The sequence below is a fragment of the Lolium rigidum genome, chromosome 2 (assembly GCF_022539505.1).
Source record: "Lolium rigidum isolate FL_2022 chromosome 2, APGP_CSIRO_Lrig_0.1, whole genome shotgun sequence".
NCBI classification, from domain to species: Eukaryota; Viridiplantae; Streptophyta; class Magnoliopsida; order Poales; family Poaceae; genus Lolium; species Lolium rigidum.
The window spans coordinates 45,525,007-45,533,149 of record NC_061509.1 but is presented as its reverse complement, the minus strand read 5'-3'; positions in this window follow the sequence as shown (position 1 = coordinate 45,533,149).

Here is an 8,143-nt window from a genome sequence, read left to right as displayed (position 1 = left end):
CTCCTTTTGTCATTGTGTATATTCTATAGGCAGCGTACTATCAGCCAGGGCCTGGGCCGTGGCCTGCGGGCTGCGGCAAGCGGGAGCCACATGCTGGAATTCCCAGCGTAGTCGTCTTACAATCCCCAACATTTTTTTTCCGTAGAAGGCGGGAGCTTTATTACTCAATAATAGGGTTACAATCACACACTACAAAGTCTGATAAAAAACGTGGGGAACAGTCAGACCAAAGCCGGCTGAACTGTCCCACTCTCGCATGAGTAGCTAAACAATCTGCAACTCTATTCTGTTGTTGACGATCTACTTTCATGAGAACAAGCTCCCTTGAACCATTGATCACTTGTTTCAGCTCCATCACCTTCCTCCTTCAGAGTCTTTAGTACAGCTGAACTATCAGATTGTAGCAGTAGTGGTGCGTCAGGGTACCGAAGAGCCAACACCAACCATTCCTTAATTGCTAACAGCTCAGCTTCATCAGTAAGATTTGCATATACTCCCTCCGGTTTTTTTATAGGGCGTATCTCTCGTCGCTCTGGGCCCAAGGTGCTCCACGATTGGCAGGAAACAAACAGGCGCTGGAGCTGCGATATTGAAGGAGATGCGCCTAATTATTTCCAAAAACAACGCTTTGTAACCTCCCCGTCCAGTAAAAGAAGGAAACCAGCGCATGCATTGGTGGAGACGGTTAGGAGCGAAAATTTAGCGAGTTTCTTTCGACCCCGCGCAGTTTCCTTCTCCCCCGCGCGATGAGCGAAAATGGCGATCAAAATTTCGCCTCCAAAGCCCCCGCCGATGATGCCCGCTCCCAAATCCAAATTCCGGCTGAAATTAGACGCGCCAATTCTGCTCTTTTTATACCTATGGAGATCGGCACTCGAACAGACGGCACCCAACCTCTCTCCTCCTTCTCGTTCCAATGGCGCATCCACATCAAGGCGAAGAAGATCGCCGGCCTCCTCCTCTTGGCCTTCGTGGCCTTTCACGGGTGGCCTTCCAACCCAGATCGCCGGTGCCAGGAGGACTTCCACCTCTTGGTCTTGCAGGACGCGGACCGCTGCCCTCCTTCTCCATTGGTACGGCTTCCTTCGAGCGGGTGGCAGCGACTCCATCAACCTTCCCACGGCGACGCGTCGGCCTACCCCGGCCATCTCGCCCTCCGGCACCTAATGAGGCCGGTTCGTCTAACTGGGCCACCTCCATCGGCGGCGGGAGTGGCAGTGCCAGCAGCGCACAATCTTCTTTCGTGGGTTTCAGTCTGGCTAATGGTGGCGGCGGTATCTCGTTTGGCGGCAGCGACTCCATGGGCTTCAACCTCAACAGCGGCGCTGGTGGCATTGGTGGCAGCACAACAGGTGTACCCTAAACCCTAGTTTTCCTTTTGTTCTACAAGTTGTGTAATGGGATTGGGACTGTTTTCGTGTAGTTACTAGTTGTGTACTGGTTTTGTAGATGATCAAGATATTATGGTAATGGACTAGCTTGTAGATGATCTAGAAATCATGTTTAAACCCTAGTTACGTTGTACATCATGATTACTTAGATAATGGTAATGGACTAGCTTGTAGATGATCAAGATATTATGGTAATGGACTAACTTGTAGATGATCTAGAAATCTACTTTAAACCCTAGTTGTACGCCTGGTTTTTGTAGTTTTAGATGATCTATATAATTTAGTTTTAGATGCTCTATATAATTTGCTTGTTTCAGAAATATTCAATATTTTCTCTTCTCTAATTATTTGTCCAACGCATGGGTGCATGATCAAAGTTGCTGGACACGGCCTTGGTGGACACAATGGGCAGCAAGACATGATCTACGAAGAGAACACAACAGGTAGACATGACCACCTCTTAGATGATCTACAAATCAAGTAAAATCTCATGTTTACTATATTTCCTTTTCTGTTCGTACAAGGTATTGGTGGAAATGAGAGTACCATTGGCTACCGAGGGGTTGGATACAACCCAAATTTTGCCCATGCCAAGGAATACCCTCCTAGTCAAGAGCATGTTCAAAACCAAAAAGAACCAATCGATTTGAACAAGGCGACAAGAACGCAGTACCGTATAGATGACAAGCGTCACATATATGCTGAGATCCTTGCCCGTAATGGTACTGGTAATAGGTTGAAGCATGGAGTTTCTAAAGCTGTTGCACTAGCTTGTGAATGTCCTAGGAGAATAGTGCAAAGGGTATGGCAGGAGGCTAAAAACGGTGGCGGCATTGCAGGGGTAAAAAACAATCGGAAGCTCAAATCAGGAAGGAAAAATATAAATTTGAACATAGATGCATTGGAGGCCATCCCACCCGGAGAGAGAACAACACTAGAACAAGTTGTTGGACATTTGAATATGTCAACTACCACTGTTTGGCGGAGGTGAGAGTTATACTATCGAATTGTTGTCAATTTTGTACATACTATATGGACATGTCAACTTGGTTGTCAATGATATAATTTTGCATATTTTGTTGTAGATTGAAGATGAAGGAAATTCGACGAATAACAAGTGAATTGAAGCCCGCCTTCACTGATGCAAACCAAAGGGCTCGTGTGGAGTATGCTCTTATGCATCTTGAGCGATGTAGCATAACATCCCTAGGTGGTATTAATCCCACATTTAGGGCTGATATGGATGTGGTTCACATATATGAGAAATGGTTTTATCGCACGCGGAAGAGCCAGAACATGTATTTGAGTCATAGAGAGGAGGCACCACACCGAGAATGTAAACATAAAAACCACATTCAAAAAATTATGTTCTTGTCCGCAATGGCTAGACCAAGGTATGATGCTGAAGGCAATTGTGTGTTTGATGGCAAGATTGGGGTGTGGGCTTACACAGAGTGGGTGCAAGCTAAAAAGAGAAGTCAAAATAGGTTAGTACTTTGTGCTAAATTTGTTTGTGCACATTATTTATTCCATTGTTTGAGTACATCATTGTTTTTATATCCACAGGTTGAGGGGGACATGGGAGCTGAAGCCCGCAGATAAAGTGGACAGAGAAAAAAGTCGGGAGTACTTAGTGAAATATGTACTGCCGGCTATAAAGGAGAAGTGGCCTGAGAGTGATAGATGGTAAGGGGGACATGGGAACTGAAGCCGGATGAATGCACACCTCGCAAGTTGAGGTCGAGTTGGAGTAGGTTCTGTGTACCACATCTTGCGCGAGGTTAGTGGTGCGGATGTACCTTGCCCTAGCTGAAATCCTTGCCTCTGTAGCTCCGACATTGGTTGCACGATCCACTTTCTGAAAAAGATCTTGGATGTTTGTATGAACCCTCTCAAATTCATCCTCGAGTTCTTGCACCTGGCCTTGTGTGACCTCCACATCGTCATCGACAATCTCCACCTCGCCGTGTACGCCATCCACCTCGCCATGGACGCCATCTTGCTCTTGCACCACATCTTGCTCTTGCACCACCTCCACGGCAGGATCCTCGAGCACGCCTTGCACCTCCTCCATGGCAGGAGCCTCCACGGTTTGTGTGTCACATGGACTCCATTGTGTGGGGTTTTATACCCTGCTATCTACACTTGTGAATGCAAACAGAAACTGAAAAGGGAGCCGAAGGAGACAGAGGGAGAGGAGGCCTTGTATGCACTCATGTTCACACTTGCATGCACTCATGTTCACACCTTGCATGTGGAAGCCCATGCGGAGCAAATAAGAAACGGATTTTCCCACTTGCACCAGCCTAATGCGCCCCAATTAATAGGCTAATTAAGGACCTGCGCCTTATTTCCGTTTGATTGTGAAAAAAACTGGTTTTGAAGAGGCACCCTTTAAATAAAAATGCAGGGAGTACCTTGCAAGCTGTCATCAAAACGGCTCCTGTGCGATCACGGACGATACAACCAATACCAGCAGAGCCATTAAACTGGAGAAATGATCCATCCACTGTTATTGCTACCCAACCAACAACTGGTTTGGGCCACGGTTGCCATTTCACCACCATGTTTTAGGCCTGAATAGGTTCCTGAAGGCCAACAACGCTCTTCCCCTTCTCAAGAACTCTTCCAGCTAGTTGTTTTAAACACATAAGGGAGTCCATATAGATGCATAAATACCGTCTGGTCATCTCCATTGGCGGATTCGGTTTGTCATGAACTGCATCATTACGTAACTGCCAGTTTCGCCAAACCAACATCATAATTCCCGCGCGTGTATGTTCATTTGATCTAGCCAGCATGTCTAACAACCATTCATCGCCAGCGTGCAACAACTCTTCATTCTCCGGCAACTCCCAAACTTCTCGCATTGCCTCCCATACCATTGCTGAGCTAGGACAGGAGATCACCACATGGAACGCATCTTCGGCATCCATTCCGCATCGTATGCATGTATCAAGTGTCGCCAAATTTTTCCATTGTTTTAATTTCATAGTAGGCAACAATCCATCAACTGCCAACATCCAAGCACATATTTTAATCTTCTGTGGGATCTTTGTCTGCCACACAACTTTCCAAATTGGTCTAGCTCCATCTGGTCTGTTACTAGATGCTACACCTCCAGCCTCGCGTAGATTTTTAAAGACTGCCAAGTGATGGGCACTTTTAACAAAACATCCCATTATTCTCTGGGTTGCCATGCTATAAAATCACCTTATTCTCTCCTTGTTGTCTTGATTTTCAAGATCAACTCGATGTCCCCTGTATCATATACCTTCGAAGGAGCTCCTCATTCCATGTGCCATCAGCAAGTAAGAAACTTGCTACACGAGTAAACCGACAGGTGCCCTGATCAGATAAGGGTCTACCTGAGCCAACCCTTGGTATCCAGGGATCACACAAGCACCTAACTGTACGTATACCTTTTTTTAGAAGCTCCAGGTGACAAGGTATTAACTCGACTAGATCAGTTTCGACATGTTTACCTTGATCCAATGCGTTGCTTGCTACCGACGAAGTCGACGATCTTGAACGTGCCATCGAGATCAGCTCCTTGTCTCCTCTAATCCCCATGGCCGGCGCCAATTGACAAGGTATTAACTTGTCAATGCCTACGTATTGTAGACTAGGGTTTCGTTGGAAGTAGAGGGCAAGTAGATCTCGAAGGTTTCAGCCGAAAAGTACTCGACGATTATAAAACTAGGGTTATGTTGACAATGGAATCGATCCTCTCTTTGTCCCTCGACCCCCTTATATAGGAGGCGGAGCCGAGGGATTCGTAATACACAAGTTACAGAGTCCGGGAGGGTTTCCAACCCATCCCGTAAAATTACAAGTCTCTATATTTTCTAATACAATTCTAACTTTCCTTAATACTAGCTGGGTTTCCGAACTTCATATTCTTCGACTTGTGGGCCTTCAACAAACCCCGGGTACCATCTTCGGCAGGCACATTAGGGATGCCTATGTCACCAGGCCATACTCAATACCACGCCAAACAGCAGACGCGTTCCCAGGGAGGCAGCGAACACAAAATCAGCAATATTCCAAAATCAGCAATGTTCCCTCTTCTATAGTACCTGGCTTTCATTAATCTTGCACATAAGCTGTCAGGTCGATCAATAAGCCTCCACGCTTGTCGCGTTAGAAGCGCTTGGTTGAATAGGCGTATGTCACGGAAACCAATACCACCGTGGCTCTTAGGGCAGATCATTTTATCCCAAGCAGCCAGCGTGTCTTCCTCTTTTCGTTCTCCACACCTCACCAATAAGAGAAAATTACAAAAAACCACCACATATTAGGCAGATTTTTCAAAAACCCACCACTATACGAAAAAGTTTCAAAAAACTACCACTCTACGGTTAACACGTTGCAAGAAGTACTGATTCCACTCTAATGTTGGTTTAATCGCCAAACTAACATGTGGATCCTGCTGCTCAGGTTGACGTGCTATGCACATTTGCGGAAAAGACCTTTGTACATTATAAATTATAATTTTATGGCCCATATTTTTTCTTACTTTTTCTATCCCTTTTTTTTCTTAATTTTTTCCACCACATCATTCCACACCGCCGGCATTCTCTCAAAAAAGAAACAGAAGACAAACACCAGGCTGCGTGACCTGTCCCTGCTTCAGCACGGTGAGGCTGGAGAAGCACCAGGCGGCGATGCTACGCGTGAGCACCATGGTCAGCTCCTGGCCGGCGCCCTGGCTCGCGCTCGCCCCACCCGTCCCATTCCCGGCCCCTGGCCGGACCTCGCCCGCGCGCACTCTTGCCGGCGCTCGCCTCGCGCGGCCCCTTGTGAGCCTCTGGCCGCGCCGCCCTGGCCGGACCTCGCCGGCACCGTCCTGGAAGGAGTTCGTCTGCGGGGGAGGCAGGATCTGCGAGCGCATGCGCCTCCAACGATTTGCAACACGAGCGCCGCCATAGATCTGCGGGCACGGGCGCCGGCGACGCGTGCGGAACCAGCCAGGCGGCACGCGGAGAACTCGCCGGCGGCGCGCAGGGAACTCACAGGCGGCACACGCGGACGAGGACGGCGAGGTAGCGGCAGCGCTGTCCGTGCTCCGGGAGGCCACGCGGGGGAGCGCGGAGCGGCGGCGTGCGCTCTGCACGGCGCGGTTGCTCGCGGCCGGCGGTCCACGGCGCCGGCAAGAACGGCCGGCGTGAGATGCATGTGCTGAGAGAGAGGGCCCAGGAAGAAGACGTTGACCATGGAAATTTACAAATAAAACCCTAAATATTAGAGCCTCTCAAACATTAGTTTGAAGGAAAGAGGATATTATGACAAGTGGGTCCCACTAAAATTTACAAAAAAAACCCAGAACTAGAAGCATCTTCTCCCTTGATCATTATTGACCTCCACGTCAGCCTAATAGCGGGACCCACATGTTAGTTTGGCGATTAAAAAAACATTAGAGTGGAATCAGTCCTTCTTGCAACATGTTAACCGTAGGCGTATAGTGGTGGTTTTTTGAATCTTTTTCGTATAGTGGTTGTTTTTTGAAACGTCTGCATGATATGTGGTGGCTTTTTGTAATTTTCTCCCCCGATAGCTTCTAACCATCTTAGTTAAATTATCACAAACCAAGAGAGGAATATAGGGGGAAGCGCCGCTCGGTTTTCGGCGGTGCCTCAAGATTGGTAAAACGCATCACGTCTCTATAGGAACAGGAGTCGACCCACCCGTACCTTATCCCCTCTTCCGTCTTCTTCACAAGCTCCTGGCCACACACGTACTCCCTCCATTCTAATTTAATTGACTTTGATTAGAACCACAGCTAGTATAATTGCTTCACATCCACGCGTCAATTAAATCCGTACAGAGGTAGGATTTCTCGAACTGCCATTTGGAGCAGCATACAAGGCCGCCGAGCACCACCGCGGGGAGGCCGCCGCCGGGGGAGGTCGTCGCCGCCAAAAATCGCCGCAGGGAGGAGGCCACCATCGAGCACCACCGCGGAGAGGTCGCCGCCGCCAAGCAACGCCGCGGGGAGGCCGCCGCCAAGTATCACCGTGGGGAGGTCGCAGCCATCGAGCACCACTGCGGAGAGGTCGCCGCCGCCAAGCAACACCGCGGGGAGGCCGCCGCTGAGGAGATTGCCGCCACCGAGCACCACCGCTGGCAGGCCGCCGCCGAGCACTGCCATGGGGAGGCGCCGTGGCTGGGAGGTGGAGGAACGCCGCGGCATGAGACTCAAGAGGAGGAGGCCGCCGCTCCGGGGAGGTTGAGGCAAGCTGGCGCCGCGCGGGGAGCTTCGCTCCGAGAGCGCATGGAGCCACTCCCGCAAGGAGGAGACGCCCACTCCCTTCTCTGGTCACGGGAGGGCCATCTCTTTTCTGCTCTCGTCAATGGCAGAAAAGGCCCTTTGTGCGCCTTGCTGATGCTGTGCGGCTGGTGCGTCCTCGTGGAGCCTGTGATGTAGAGGAGGAGGTGGGAAGAAGGCACTAATCACCCTAGAAAATAACTAATCTAGCAATTAGTCACGATATAATCGGGTAGTTGTTTGTAATTAACCTGGTAGTCATTGTAAATAATCTAGTAAACATTTGTATATAATCCAGTAATCGTTTGTTCATCTGGTAGTAGTTTGTAAATAATTTGATAGTCATTTTTAAATAATCTAGCATTTGATACAGAAATTTGGTTGCTACCATTCGATGTTGGAGAACCTCGTGGTTCTCCCTGTTCTTTCGAAAAATCTGCTAGTCGATTTTAAATAATCTGATAGTCCATTTGTAAATAACTTG